The sequence below is a fragment of the Canis lupus genome, chromosome 10, assembly GCF_048164855.1.
Source record: "Canis lupus baileyi chromosome 10, mCanLup2.hap1, whole genome shotgun sequence".
Classification (NCBI taxonomy): Eukaryota; Metazoa; Chordata; class Mammalia; order Carnivora; family Canidae; genus Canis; species Canis lupus.
The window spans coordinates 65,313,488-65,330,502 of NC_132847.1; the positions used below are offsets into that span (position 1 = coordinate 65,313,488).

General features: G+C 40.2%; 1 long non-coding RNA gene across 1 annotated transcript in view; it reads left to right on the forward strand.

Moving 5' to 3' along the window:
- The window catches only part of LOC140641834 (uncharacterized), a 40,797-nt gene that overhangs the window by 14,782 nt on the left and 9,000 nt on the right, over nt 1-17,015 (forward strand). The gene's annotated exons all lie outside the window — the stretch shown is intronic.

Genomic DNA, 17,015 nt, shown 5'->3' on the forward strand with positions numbered 1-17,015 from the left:
GTAAAGACCCTGGAGCCAGACTGTCCGGTTCACATCTCCCATTTTCTACTTATTTGCAGTGTGATCACAGGCAAGTTACTGAAACTCTTTGTGTTTTAATTTTCTCATCTGGAAAAGAGGACTAATAGTAGACCATCTACCTCGTAGGAGTGTCTGAGGACTAAAGTAAGTTAAAATGTATAAAAATAAGTTCAAATGAACAACTCAAATAAATAAATCAATACCATTTTGTAACTCAAAGGGTCTCAAAATAATTTTCACCACCCCAGTTTACAGAGAAGGAAGAGGTGGCCCAGGGAGGGAAAAGTGGCTCATCTGCCTCAGCCATGAGCCTGACCCCTAGATGTTTCTGGTACCAAGCTCCTTCACCATGCCTCTCTGCCCCACACTGAAGACTCAGGTCTCATGATTCTTTTTTTTTATTATTTATTTATTTTTAATTTTGTAAATTTATTTTTTATTGGTGTTCAATTTGCCTACATATAGAATAACACACAGTGCTCATCCCATCAAGTGCCCACCTCAGTGCCCATCACCCAGTCACCCCCACCCCCCGCCCACCTCCCCTTCCACCACCCCTAGTTCGTTTCCCAGAGTTAGGAGTCTTTCATGTTCTGTCTCCCTTTCTGAAATTTCCCACTCATTTTTTCTCCTTTCCCCTTTATTCCCTTTCACTATTTTTATATTCCCCAAATGAATGAGACCATATAATGTTTGTCCTTCTCTGATTGACTTATTTCACTCATGATTCTTGTTCAATGCCTTGATAAGGCAAAATGCTTGGGAGGCAACACAAATATCACTTTTTAAAAATATATTTAAAAACACAAGCTCGCATCAAACAACACAAATAAATATAAAATGACATTCATAAGTCCTAGAACTCATCGATGAAATAAAGGAGTTAAATTAGAAAAAAAAATAATGTCTTGGCCTGGAGATTGAAGTTGTTGCCCTTTGTGGCTATTTAAGGTTGAGAGCCTTTGCTTTGGTGACCTCTTTGCTTGCTTTTTTGTTGTTGTTGTTGTTAAAATATAAAGTAATCTGCGTTCAGCCTAAATTTAATCCAGCCTTGTTTCCTTCTTCAGCCTCCTTCCATATTCCTGAGGCTTACTCTGCTCCCTGGTTCTCTCTTCAACCCCAGAACCTGGGAGTGCCTGTCCAGGACCCAGAAGCTTCCCACCCATTCTCTCTGCCTCATATGCTGCCCTTCAGCCCACCCTCCACACTTATACCAGTCACACTGTTCCTTGTCCCTCAGAAGGAAGTCCTCAACATAGCGGGCGAGACTGCTCTGTGACTTGGGGGCTCCCACCTCACCTGTGGCTGTGACTCTCTTCACTTCCATCACAATTCCTCCCCTGAGCTCTCTCTCACCTCCCTACCTTTGCCCAGACTTCTCTCCCTTTCCCCTCTCTTCATCTGCATAGCTCCTGCTTATCCTACAGGATTCTAGTCCTGTCTCCCACCCCCAAGAAGCCCACCTTGGAATGCTTACCTACCCCTTCCCCACTCTGCCATGGGTTGGCCACCCTTATGGGCTCCCATAGCAGCATCCTGAGTTTGAGGCTACCTTTTGCACTCATCACAACCAGCTACTGGTGTTTGGTTGGTCTCTCTTTCTTTCCCTCTCTCTCTCCACTAACCTAGGAACTCCCCTAAGGCAGAGACCCATTCTCAATCCTGTCAAAGTCCCTAGCAGGTCTGGAAAGTGCTACATGAAGACATGATAGATGTGCAGGATGGAATTCTTCAGGGTCTTGAATTTGCTTTGTAGCTGGGAATAGACACAGAAGAACTCATGGCTTCCTGTTTTTCCAACATTTCTAATTGTACACAGTGAGGCACTGCGCATATACTTGCTAGATGTTTTTGAGGTACTAAGAAACTTGTTTTGTCTGTAACTTAGAGCTCTGATGAAAAAAAATCTGTGTTTATGTTTCTCAAGTAAGATAATTAGTTAGAAAGGCTTCACATTGTATAATTCCATAGATACTATGCTGCTCACTAGTTACAAAAATAATTGAGTATGCCTCATAAAAATGACTTAATTTCACAAATGAGTTGTGCTCAAGTAAATATTTACTTCTAAATGCAATTTTGTTGAAAAACCTCTCAGAGCACTTTCATTAAGCTCACATGATGCATAGGCTGTGCAGTTATTAAATCATTATTCAGAGGGATGATAATTTTCAAATAAAGAGAAACATGTTTTCAATGCATCAAACATTTATTTAGGGCTGCTTACGTGCCAAGTCTTGAGGTGACCACAATCCCCTTGATTTCTCCCACTGGACATTTTCTCTCTCTCTCTCTTTCTCTCTCTCTCTCTCTCTCTCTCTCTCTCTCTCTCTCTCACACACACACACACACACACACACTTCATTGGCAAGTCCAAAACAGAACACAATCTCTTACTTTCTCTCCATCCCACCGCTCCAGCTCTGGCCAATGCCCAGTGGACTTCAACATCTCCTATTTCAGCTCATCATCTTTCTTTCTTTCTTCTTCTTTTTTTTTTTCTTCCAAAACAATTGGAAAACATTTATTATACTGAAATGTATACATCTTACTATTAAAAAAAAAGTAGCAAATCTGCTGGTGCCATAATTTAACCTGTCTTTCTTTCTTCTTTTAAAATATTATTCATTTATTCATGAGAGACACAGAGAGAGAGCCAGAGACATAGGCAGAGGGAGAAGCAGGCTCCCTGTGGGGAGCCTGATGTTGGGGCTCAATCCCAGGACTCTGGGATCACACTCTGAGCCAAAGGCAGACACTCAACCACTGAGCCACCCAGGCGTCCCTCAACTCATCATCTTTCAATCCATTTTCTGCACAGCGGCCGAGCAACCTTTGTAAAATTTAAGCCATACTATCATACTTGTCTAATGCCTTCCAAGGACTCCCCAAATTACTTAGAATAAACTCCAGACTCCTTATGTGGACAACAAAGCCCCATATGACCCAGTCACTGTCCCCTTCTGATATACCACTGTCCCCAAAATCTCTATGCCTCAACTGAGCTGGGCAGTTCTCTTTTCTCCACCTTGATCACCCAAGTGGGTTCAGTTCTCATCTGAGCAATTTTGCAATCACTGTTCCTTGTCCCTAGAATGCTCTCTCCCCAGACCTTTGCATAGCTGACACTTCATCATTCAGCCCTCAGCCAGAACCACTTCCTCTGAGAGAGCTTTCCTTCTTTCCTTCCTTCTACTATGTAACTCTGTTTTATTTTCTTCACGACACCTCCCTCTCACTGAACTTAGCTTGCTTCTTTGTCTATTTTTGATTGTTTGCCTCCTCTCCCCAGCCCCTCTGAATAAATATCTCCATGTGAATATGGATCCAGTTTGACTTGTTCACAGCAGTATCCCAGGGCTTAGGATGGTTTCTAATCCAGTGTACCTGTTCAATGACATTTGTCGAATAAAAAAAACTAAGACATGACCATTTGTAAGCCATTTTCTTTTCTCCCCCAGCTGTCATAGGAAATTCTGTATTATTATTATTATTATTATTATTATTATTATTATTTTAAAATATTTTATCTATTTATTCATAAGAGACAGAGAGAGGCAGAGATACAAGCAGAGGAAGAAGAAGGCTCCCTGTGAGGAGCCCGATGCAGGACTCAATCACGGACCCTGGGATCATGACCTGAGCCAAAGGCAGATGCTTAACCACTGAGCCACCCAGGTGCCCCATGGGTAGTCTGCATAATTATTGATAACCAGTGTATATTCCTGACACTTTTGATAATGATACATAAAAATAGAACATTTCTGGCAAATAAAAAAGAAAATGAAGATTTTCTGAGCTAAAAAAGGACCTCTGAGTGTGGAAAATGTTTCCCCAAGGGTAGGTCCACAAAGGTCTCTTTTTTTCTAAGACATTTCCTATAAGTATACAGCGACTACGTGGTGGTTGCATTTTAATAATGCATTAAAAGATCATTTCCATCATTTTTAGTCTTAATTTTCAGAGCATAAGAATTAATAATTTGATTTAAACATTATTACTTCCTTGCCTTCTGATGAAGGTCTTAGCATTTCCAATAGGCCAAAGGCAAACATAAAGCAGGAAGAAGAAAGGCCTTCCTTCCTAGATTACCAACCACCTGCCACTGGAAGAAGACCTAGAGGAGTCGAGTCCACTCATTACATTCCTAAGTATTCACATAGATTGTGATACAAATAAATTAACTTTGAGCTGACAGAAGAAGAAGAAGGAAAAAAAAAGGCATGACCTCTGCCTGAAAGATCATTGATTTGTAGAATTAAATAGAAAACAGGGCAATCTGAGACAAGTGCTATCATGGGAGTGAAGAGGTTCTAGACCCTTTCCCTCCTCACCCTTTGATTATAATGAGAGTGTCCCAAAGACTTCTGCTTCCCTTCCAGTTCCTTCTCTGCAAGGCAGTGAGTGCTCTGTCCTCTACTCACGGCCTCCAGAATAGTATGAATTCATTAGCATCCATACAAGGCAGCTCAAGTTTTGGTCAAGCTGAGCTCTGTCGCTTTACTTCTGGACCCCTCTCTCTCTCCACGTGTCTTTCAATCCTCTGAAACCAAAACCCTTGTAGATGCCAATCAAGCTAGCTTGGCATTTCCTACGTGTTAGGAATATCCTGTTCCCTCCACCTCCATTCGATTCCACTCTCCATTTCTTAGCCTGGCTGATACCTCCTCATTGCTAAAGGTTCACTCGAGACGATTTCTGATCTAGAAGAGCTATATGCTCCCCTTCACCTTTACTTTCTACCACAGGCTAGGTGGTGCCTCCTCTTTGTTCCTATCGTTTTTCATGCTCGGATCCATCCTGGGACTTAGCTCACCTGACCGACCGGAGATTTATGACCAAATGCCACTCCAGAGAAGGAGCAAGCACATCGTACTCAGATACAGCATGATGGGGAGAGCTCCTGGAGCTACTGTGTAGACTGCATTTAGCCAGCTTCTTCTGGAGAAGCAGTGATGGCTGAACAGGATGGCCAGAGAAAGATGGAGGAGTGGGCAATGAAAGGATGGCTCAGAAATGGAACTTCTGGCTTTAGTTTGCTCTTTGAATGTTTCTCTGTTAGGTGGCACACTTTCTATTTAATTAAAAAAATTATCTTTTTAAATTTTAATTCCAACTAACAAACCATCTTGTTAGTTTCAGGTGCACGATATAGTGATTCAGCAATTCTCTACATGACTCTGCTCATTGTGAAAAGTGTTCTCTTCATCTCCTTCATCTATTTCACCCATCCCTCCACCCGCCTCCCCTCAGGTGACCATCAGTTTGTTCTCTATAGCTAAGAGTCTGTTCTTGGTTTGTCTCTCTCTCTCTCTCTCTCTCTTTTTTCCTTTGCTCATTTGTTTTGTTTCTTAAATTCCATATATGAGTGAGGTCACATGGCATTTGTCTTTCCCTGACTGACTTATTTCGCTTACCATTATACTCTCCAGATACCTTCCTGTTGTTCCAAATGGTAAGACTTCATTTTTATGGCTGAGTAATATCCCATTGTGTGTGTGTGTGTGTATGATATATATGATATATATCATATATATCATATCATATATATGATATATATGAAATATATGTATACATGAAATCCTGTTTTATATATATAAAATCCTGTTTTTTATATCACTATATCACTCATATATATGATATATATGAAGTATATATATATATACACACACATGAAATCCTGTTTATATATATATATATATATAGATAGATAGATAGATAGATAGATAGATAGATATAATCCTGTTTTTTTTATATCACTTCTTTATCCATTCACCTATCCATGGATGCTTGGGTTGCTTCCATAGTTTGGCTATTGTAGATAAAGCTGCAATAAACATAGGGGTGCATATATCCTTTCAAATCAGTGTTTTTGTATTCTTTGGGTAAATACTCAGTAGTACAATTATGGATCGTGGGATAGTTCTATTTTTTTAAAGATTTATTTATTTGAGAGAGAGAGAGAGAGAGAGAGCACATGAGCAGGGGAAGGGGGCAGAGAGAAAGGGAGAGAAAGAATCCTCAAGCAGATTCCCAGCTGAGCACAGAACCCGATGCCTGACTGGATCTCAGGACCCTGAGATCATAACCTAAGCCGAAGTCAAGAGCTGGCTGGCCACTTAACTGACTGAGCCACCCAGATGTCCCAGATAGTCCTATTTTTAATCTTTTGAGGAACCTCCATCCTGTTTGCACAGTGGCTGCACCAGCTTGCATTCCCACCAACAGGATATAAGGGTTCCTCTTTCTCCATCCTCGCCAACATTTGTTGTTTCCTATGAACCAGGACACTGTTCTTAATGCAGCAGACCTCACAGAAGAAAAGAAACAGAAACCATCTATGTGTCTCTTTTCTCTCACCCAATCTCCTTTTGAAGCAGTGGTAAAAGAAACTCTTCTGCAGGTGGCTAGGGTGCTTTGAGTATGTCCTCCAGGTTATACTTGGTTTCCAGTGCTGAAACCAAACTGGTATTAGCGCTCTGCCTCCAACAGCTGCACCAATTAGAGCCAGCCCTCTCTGAAGGTAGGTCTGTTTTTTACACAGCTCTACACATGCCACCTGCCTCCCCACACATTCTACATATATGTATACATGCACTTTCAGGTTGTATAATAAATCATTCCTTCATTTATTCCCTCAATATGCATTTACTGAGACATACTGGGTTACTGAGGATACAAAGCTGAGTAAGTCATAGAGTAATATTAACTATGCAGTTTTTCCATTTTGAAGAATCTTGGAGGTTTTTCATTATTGTTTGGTTTTGTTTTGTTTCCATCACCTCGAATGGCTAATGGACTTGAGCTCCTAACTATCTACAGCTCTTAATTTCTTAACTAGGGGTGTTCTTTGGGGCATTTCATAATGAGGTCCCTCACTTATTCCCAGAGATGATTTAGTTTTACTTTTTCCAAATTGCTTTGTCAGGGCGATAACGAATCTTCCATCCTTCATGTAAATATCAGACTCTGGAAAAGCTTTCTCTGCCCTTGCCCTTCTCAGTATTAATTATTAGCAATTTCCTCTTCAGTGCCCCCATAAGCATGCTGACATTGCATTTCTCTCACTTGATTGAGATGCATTTGGTTCCATGACAGCTGTGAAATTTAATTTCCCTCTGAGCTCCAGAGCATTGCCCAGGGCCTGGTATGCAGTGGATGCTCAGCTAGTGTGGTCCTGAATAAATCTAACCAGGCACAGATATATCTGCTCTGCTCTATTGAAGTCATTGTCTCATTCAAAAGAGCACTTCTGTTAGTCTGGAGGACAGACGTGTCATGCCAGCCTGTTAATCACCCCAAATAGTGGAATGGCTCTGCCTTGCTGTAATGGCCTTGTGGAGATGTATGACCTAGCAGCTCTTGATGTGTTGAGCTCCACTCTTAGTCACCATGGGAAGGACCCAAAATGAGCCCCAGATCTGAGTGAATGGGAGGACGTTAATGAGTGGCCTGGATGAATTAGACAGGCCTGGTTTGCTTCATATTGTGCCTCATCCAGTTTCCATGCATCTTAGAAAAATAAGGACAAATATTTAGGCAACGTTGCAAGCCAAATAAAACAAAAATGTTTTGTGATGTATGTGTGGGTCACTAAAGGAGCATATAGAATGCATACCAAATGCCCGCCTAGGGAATTGTTGAAGGGAGAAGCTAGATGTCTTGGAGGATTTGGCAGGAAGGCTGCTGAGAACTGTGTGCAGCCCATCAGAGCATCACAATTCCGTTTCGGGGCTTATGTAACACAGTGGAAATGAGGCCCTTGGCTTCCTCGCAGAGGAGAACAGCAAGGCTGACAGGCATGAGTATGGATCACTTTGGCACTACTTATCATTCCTGCCACTACTTACTGCTTCTAATAAAATCCACAGCCTGGCAGTTTGTTCGCTACCTCACAAAAGGAGGTCTCACCAGAGAAGAGCAGTACGTGTCCAATCTAATAATATTTCGTTATCTTTAACATGGTAAATGTTAGGGACCTGAAATGCATCAGAGAAGAAACAGCTTAATTAGACACATATTTCTCCATCAATTCATTGTTTATTCAATGTGGGTCACTCACAGACAGGGGGAGGGGAGTCTAAAAGGCAACCAAACAAAGAAGATCCTCATTCTCCTCCTCCTCACCCATTCTGTTGTGCTTTAATGGAAGCCGTAAGTGAAACAGATGGGAAGCTAGAAGTATATCTTCTTGTCTGCAAGGACGTACCCTGAGGTGTGTTCAGTAGTGTCTTTGAGCACTAAGCATGTGACAATTTATTCTCTCTCTTAACCACTATTCTTCCAAGGTATTTTTAACTGTGAAATATGATGTATGTACACAGAGGAGCTTAAACCTATAGACATAGAGTTTACAAAATGTTGTTGAAAACCCATTTACCACCACCCATGTGTGGAGATGGTCACCAGCACCCAAGAAGATGCCCTTCCTAATCCTGATGCCCAACTCCTCCCATCTGCCATGGTCCCCACCCTCCTAATCCTCAGGGTAATAATTTTGTTTATCTTCACTGTTTAACCATTTTTCTATCCCTCCTGAAACAATATACTCTTCATCTGCGTTAAAACTTCATATAAACAGACTTCTTATTGTGTGTATTTTGAGTACGATTTCTTTTATCCTACATTATTTTTCAGATTCATCCATGGTGTTGTATGTATCTGTAGATTCTTTTTTATTGCTATATAATACCCATCATGTAACTACTCTGTGACATTTTGATCCATTCTACTGGTTGACAACTATTTACATTGCTTCCAATTTTTGGCTGTTTGGATCAATGCTAATATAAATATCTGTGTTGGAATTTCCTAGTACATATGTGTACACATTTATGGTATCTGCTTAGGGTAGAGATTTCTGGCAAAATGGTTATTCGTATCTTCAACTTTGATAGAAATGGAAAAATGTTTTAATACAACAAATGTCATAGTATCTTTACTAATAAAAAGCATTTGATTTTAATGTGGGTAAATACACTAAGAAGTTCTCATGGACAGATGATTCAAGCTTATTTTGGGGATTTATCACACACACACACACACACACACGAACACAAAGACATCAGAATGTCACTATGCCTATTTTACCAAGAAAACGGTGGATTTCCTTTACTGTGAATATTCTCTTAGCCCCTTATTCCAGGGGTTCAAATTGGGAATGGGAAATCATAAAATGGTAGATGTACACATATTTCTTACTTAACTAAGAACATATATTTTTTAGAATTAGGATGGTTTTCTGTCATACAATAGAAGATAACATGGGCCTTCTAGTACTCGTTCTATCCAAGGTTCTAGAAGAATAAATGAATTTAAAAACTTAATAAAAGAATTAAAAAACTTAATAGGTAGAAAATGTTTGGGAAAAGTGAGATAAGGACATGCGTTCTGAAGGAGAGGTAACAGAAACATGATCTTAGCACCCTGGTTTCAGAAAGGCCCTGGTGGGGAATAGCAGATAGACCTCATAGCAAGATTTTAAAAGAAATACATGCATTTATTTAACAAACATTGTATTGTGCTAATTACAGGCCAGACACACTCCTAGACCCATGAGTGGACTCTCAGGAGGGAATACGTTAGATGAATTTTCCAACAGGATGCAAAGCCTCATCATAGGGAGACCTCTTGTCTCTGGAGGTATGGGGCCTCAGAGAATGTTCTATGAGCTGTGTGGGGTGATTGATATACAGGACATGAGAGCTGTTCTGCCCTAACTTTGTGGCCATGGGCAAGTTATTGAACATTTCTGGACCTTAGTTTTATGATCTGTAAAAAGGGAAAGGATAGTTAATAATAATACCTTCCTTATCAGAGCTGTGGGTATGGGAGTGGCTGCATGTTTTGCATGATGCTTGGCACATAATACATACTCAGGATATCAGCTGTTTTGTTTGCTATTGTGGTTATGCCAGATGACCTCGAAGGTAACTTCAGATGCTTATATTCTATATTTCCACACAAGTAATAAGCACAGCATAGACTGATGATTGATTGATTGATTTGACAAAGACCATCATCTACATTTTGGCTGCTGTATATGTGAAGTGCATGAACTTTGGCAAGTTAAAGTTTGTAACTTGTCTCTCATTTGTAAAAGAACAGTAATCATAGTCACCAAGTGGTTGTCAGAGTGATCAATGGGTATGTAGTGTAAAAAGTATAGCATGTGCCTGGGGATCCAGTTGACCCTGGTGATCTCCTTGTTTCTAGGCAAGCTACTTATTTCCCCCAGAATTCTATTTGTTTTTGGTAAAATAAGGAGAATAATACCTGCCACAGTTTAATACAGGTAAAGACCCTGGGATGGGCATAATCTGTAGTGAGGCCTGAGCCCTATCTTCCCTCTCTGGGTTTCTGTTCACTTTTCTATAAAATGGAGAAAATGATGCCAGTCTTTTCTAACTCACAGGATTCTTGTATCAAATAAGATAATGGAAGTGAAATCACTTTTTAAAGTAAGAGGAGCATGACAATAATAATTTAAATTAGCAAGAACCTAAAGCAGATGACCAGGATTAATACTGCCTAGCTTTATTTGAAAAAAAAAGCGAATATGAAAAAAAAATGCTTTTAACATCCAAGATCCTTCCAAGTATTGTATTCATTTATTTATTCGATGACTCAATGAACATATGCTAATCAGAGTATTTTCCTAGTAGAATCGTCTTTTTAAATTATTCTGATCTAGTTCAAAAGATAATCTCATAGCAATAATCAGAGAAAGAGGGATACAAAAGTAAATAAAGGAAGAAATTGCGATTAAGGGAATAATAAGAGTATATAAAAATAAAATGAAGTCAGAGGCAAGATTAATCCATGAAAACTAAGATATAAATCTATACTCTGATAAAGATAGGCTACATATTTTACTCATAGGGGACAATGCAAAGAGAAAAGCAATTGGTTATTGAATGTTTTTCAAAGAGTCACCCATTGACTTTGCATCAGAATAACCGGGGATGCTTTATTTCCTTTTTCCGTCACTTGACCACCTGAAATTCCACACATGTTCACGTTGCTGTGAATATTTGACAGAAGCCCTAATGCCTTAATGCAGAGTTATCAAATCACCATGTTGTACTCCTGAAACTACTGTTAGCATTGTGTGTCAACTATAATTCAATAATTTTTTTTATTTAAAAAAAAAAAGCCCTAATGCCTATGTAAAGCTGCTCTGTTATTTGGAATTCAGGATACAAGGAATAATATCCATGGCACCCTTGGTAAAACCTTTGGAAAATAATTTGGCAAAAGTGGTAAAAAATGTTAACAATCAATATTTGAAATTCTTAATTTTTTTCCTAAAAAGTGATTCAATGAAAAGAAAAATAAAGACTAAGAAATAAAGAGGATAATTGCAACTCTATGACTGGCTAAATTGAAAACAACCTGGTTGCACAAAAATAGAGAAATTCCTAGTTAAAACATAGAATACCTTTTCCATTGATTACTCTGGAGACAAAAAATAATAATCATGACTTTACCAAATTGGCTCAGTTTCTTCACTGAAACTTGGAGAGTGAAATTTAAAATGACTGCATTGATGTAAAATATATAAAGTGAAGACTAGAAAATAAAACTCAAAATAGTATGATATTTTATTATGGATGTATCATAAATGATTTGGTTTCGCATTTTTTAAATTGTCTTTTATTTTGCTTGGGTTTTGGCTGTGTGTGTGCTTTTCATTCAAGCCTAGGCCAATTTGTTATCTCCATTAATGTGCATTATTAGAAAATGAAGAATCAAGCTTTAATTATTTCTACTCTTCCATTTCTGGGCAAGGTTAGGGTGGAAATAAGCAGTGAGGTGAATAGGCAAAGCTTATAACATCACTGAGAGAATCAAGAAAGACCATGGAAATATAAATTCTATGCACAACCCTCAACATCTCTTGGGTTTTTGGTGTGTGTGTGTGTATATGTGTGTGTGTGTTTAAGCATGCTTTTCTTGGCAGCTGCATTTATCAGCATATGTGAAAATATTATCCAGGGTGCATTCTGTATTTTCAGATATGTGACATGATAACATCCCTTAAAGAAAGGGATTTGGTGGTGAACATCCATCAGTTTTCACTCATGGGACTCCCTGAGGCAAGACCTTCTGTCCCATGTCAACATCCCCCCCTCCCCGCCGCCTAGCGAAACTGGGAGATATAAGGAGAGATAGCATCTCAGCATCTTGTCATCATTGCCTTCCTCACCCCCGATCCACCAAACCTCCTTCCTCTTGTGCAGGCCAAAATGACAGGAGGAAAAATGTTGCGGCTATTGCCTTTTTTTTTTTAAGAAATAATGTCAAAGATAAACAATATTTACAGATTTAACCCAAATGTTAGTCATAAAATGATCTTCCAATGCTTGGATGTGTAATAAGGCATCTAGCGCCAAGTTAATACTGTCAACAAAAAACCCATCCAACTTTCTAAACTGTCTTCATCTGAACTTGGGGCAGCTCTCAAGATACTATGAGGGATAATCCCATAAAACAAGTCAAAGGGTATATTTGCCTCGGTTTTGTACCATTAGATCCTAATTTTTCTCCCATTACAAGAGAGCATAGAGTTCTTTGAGGAATGATGAGGGGGGCAGGAAGGGAGGGGAGTCCCTTGTTCAGCTGTCCTTTCCAGAAAGAATAAAGCACTAGATCACTCTTTTCAGGACCAACCCTCTGCTTTTTAAAAGGCATGTGAAACTCTCTTTCTTTAGCCACTACAACATTGCACTTGATAGTCATGTTCCCTTCAATGATGGTGCAAAGAAAAGATACATAAACTGTGTTGTGAGACATAGTCACGAGAACCCTGGGTCTTATACTTCTGAATTTGGGGTAGACAGTGGGGTTTTTAGAAACTGAAAAGTTTTCTCAATGTTCTTGGGGGCGGTAGCCCAAGCTGAAGTGACAACCCTTTCCCTAAATAACTTACGCTTCTAACTTTCTTCTCCCCAAAGAAAATTGAATTGGCTCAATTTGCTGTCATTCAGCTTGGAATATCTCTATTGGTAAAAGTTTCCGCCTGGACATCTCTGAAGTAGCTGGCTTTCTCCAGCTGATCTGTCCAGTCAGCGGTGCCCAGGAGCAGAGTTGGTTTTTCTCCAAGCACACTGGGACAGTCATAGTGATTTATGTAAAAAAAAAAAAATTCAATTTAATACTCTTTCATCCAAAACATATTGTGCATGTGGAATTTTGGGCTCTATAAACTCCTTAAATCCTCTTTATTATAGGGAGATGGTTCTATAGGTCCAAAAGGGTGCTTGGAGGATGAGTTATATTGCATACCAATTCCAACCATACATGGGAGGCCTTCCTCTCCCCTTTGTTGCAGAGCTTGTAATACAAGAAGAGGACAAGGCTTGTTTTCCACTGGAATAGTGTGGGACAACTATAAAAGCTTCTTAAAGTAATTATAATAATTATGCTGACTCCTTTTTTTTTCAGTGCCCACTAGAATAAAACAATTTAGCTATGACAGTGCTGATATTTAAATGGGTTCCTCTACTTATTGTTGGTACTAAACTTAGGGATAGAGAGAATCTGAAAAGCCTTCCTGACCTTCCCAAAAGGTCTTCCTGACCTTCCCGAAATGTTTTTCACTGGTAGGTGGAAATGCACACTACTTTGCCTTTATTTCCTTATAGCACTTAGCACCCTCTTCAAAATGCAAATATTAGCCAAAGATATCCATATAAGATGGTCAGTTGACAAAAGGATAGAACTTCTCTTTTCCTACATCCTTACTGAAATTATCACAAGGTCATTTTTTAAAAACTAGGAAAAGGCTGTCTTTGTGCATCCTGGGGAACAATCCCTCTATTATAGGGACCTCTGCTAAACGGAACCAAAAAGTTAAGAGGAAGTCGAGGAGGCAGATGTCAGTCCCATGTCTGAGAAAGTAAAGAAGCGGAAGAGATCCATGACAGCCCCCTGAAATTTCCAAGTGGAAAAAGGCAAGAAGAAGACACAGGATAAACAGGAAGCTCTGCATTCAGACACTTTTACGGTAATTATCATGGTTCTGACACAGAAACTTTGCCAGAAAGTTAGCAAAGGAACTGAGTTTTCCTCTACTCACCAGGCTCTGGTACTGGGCTACGGCACACTTTGTACCTGGACCAGAAATAAGATCGGATGCGAAACCAGATGCGGGAAGGTGACCCTTGGAACAATGATTTAAGCAAACATAGAGAACAGGCAAACAGGCTTATAGCTTCAGCTCTCCTCCTTCTCCCCTCCTACTACACTTTATCAGTCGACTGGAAATAAATATGGATATCCACTTACCTCCGGCCGATGATGCAGGGGACCAGGTGAACAGAGAAGGGAAGCTTATTTGCACGCCTGGTAATTTTTAATTGGAGGGATGGGGTGGGCAGGGGAGTTGGAGGAGAAGGAGAAAGCTAATTTTGCAAAAATGGTCTCAACCCTGGCAGAAGGCATAAATCAGCATAAAAGAAAGAAAGCTGCACAGAGACAGAAGGGAAGAGAAACTGTCAAGAGTGAATGACGCATGTTGCCTTCCCAACTCCATGTTCAGGTTGGTAGCTAGAAACCAGAGTGCAGAAGTTTTTACACCACAGAAATAGGCAAATTCAACAGATCAGGGCTTCCCCTCCTACCCTTTGGAGAGCCTGCTATTAAATATTTCCCATGACTGGATTAAAAGCAAGCATTTAAAGGGAGGTCAGGCCTAAAACTTACTAAGCACCTTTGACACCCATGCAACCTTATGATATAGTTATTACCCAACTTTGCAGGATAAGTAGCTGGGAGTCAGAAGAAGTTAAATTATTTGCACAAGGTCCCACCCAGCTAGAAAGCGGCCGAACTTGGACTCAAACCCAGCTTTGTCTAGCTGACTCCAAAGCCCATGGTCTTTCCACCGTGTTATGCGGTTTTGCTAAAATCCAAAGTCCATGATTCTAGATGGCTCACTGACAGCACTTGCTTATCACATTAATTCTCCTTAGCATTTTTATTTCCCCCAGTGACATTCAGGCATCTGAGAGGCCACTGCAGCACTTCCAGCACATTCATCAGCCTTGCTCCCATGGCTCCAAAGTCAGCCTCCCCATTAAGATCCATCTTCAAAGAAACTGTCCCAGAGTCCAGCAAATTGGAGTTCAGTAACCACTCTGCATTTTCTGACATTGGGAAGATATATTACTACACTCGGGTGACTGTGATGTTTAGAACAGCTTTGGAAGAGTATTGTATCAATTATATTATCCCTTTGGGAGCCCTATTAACATTAAAATGTCTTATGAGACTAGCTAAAGACTTGAACAAAGAAAACCTCTCCTACAAAGGCTTCCTCATATTTTATAGTTGTTAAGGACCGGAAAAAAAAAAATCCACCTTGCCTCTCCCTTTGCATATGACACTAGGATAAATGGCTCTTCTTGGACTATTTTAATCAAATTATCTCAGAAAATGAGGGGTTATCTCAGATTACCTCAGACCAAAAGCAATGCTGTGTAGGAAGTGATGTGAGGCAGTATGGGTAGGAATTACGCATACCTGGGTTTGAATTCTGGCTCTCCTACTTACAATATCAACAAAGCAATAAAAAATGTAGTTATAATTTACGGAGCAACTATCATGGGCCAGGGGCCTTATATCAAAATAGTCTATTTTTTTGAATTCCCACATCAACAGAGCAACGTAGCTATTCTTCTTCCTTTAAACATGGGGAAATGAAGACAACAAGAGGCTCATAAATGTAGGCATCTCAGACAGGTAGTGTGGCGGGCAGCTTCACATCCTTGTGTGATCGCCTCCTCTTTGGCGTGGGCTAGATCTAGTCACTTGCTACTAGTGGATAGAACACAGCAAGTGAGACGGGCTGCCAAGATTAGACTAGAAAAGACTGACTGCCATCTTGCTTATACTCTCTCTTTTGCTTGCTCATTTTGCGGGAGCCAGCTGCCTTTGTTGTCAGCCACCCTCTGGAGAAACCCGTGTGGTGAGGAATAGAGGGCAGCCACTTGCCAACATCCCATAAGGAACTAAGTCCTGCCAACATCTTCTGATTGAACTTGGTCATGGATCTCACCTCAGTTGAACCCTGTGATGACTGGCCCTGGCCAACACCTCGATTGCAGTCTTATAGGACATTCCGAGCCAGGAGATCCAGCTTAGCCCTGCCAGGATTCCTGAGCCACAGAAACTGTGAGCTAATAAGTGTGTGTTATTTGAAGCTGCTAAGTTAGCGAGTAATTTGTTATGCAGCAATAGATAATTAATACAGGTGGTAAGATACCAAGATGAGGTCTGAAGCCAACTTTCCAACTTCAAAGCACAAGCTCCTTTCCCTGAGCTAAATGGTCCCTTTAAAAGCCGTGTGGACTTTGGGAAAATTACTAAAAGTCTCTGAAACTCATCATCTACATGAATAAAATAGGAATGATGCCTATACCACAGTGTTTGGGGGCAGCTTAAACGAGATAACATATGTAATGTCTTTGGCTTCATTGTCAGTTGAAATATAAAAGCAGAGAAAACAGTGAAAGGTTATCAGAAGACAATGTCTTAACAATGCCAGGCAGTAAATGATGGGGAGCCTGAGAAATAGTTCGAGGGCAGACTGCAGGCAGCAAGACCAGAAGTGCAGGCAGCGAGCAGTAGTCATGTGACTTAAGTCCAGCCAATTTACATCCTGGGCCCAGTTTCCCAGGGACATGATAATAACGATGTACACCTTACAGGAGACTCCTGAGGATTAAGTGAGATCATGTTTGTGGACTCACCCAGACAGGACCTGGCATATAATGGATAGCTAGATTGATACTAGCCAGTTTTACATTATTTTCCTAATTAGCATGATTTTTATGAATCATGATGGTGTTTCAGGGACCTGTGTGCAGCTGAGTACAACTTCTGGATCAAGGCCTTTTCAGAAATCCTCATTATTCTGTACTCCCTCTCTACTCCTTACAAACATCAGCTAAGTCTCAACATCCATACGTTGGTTCTCCACCTCAACCTCT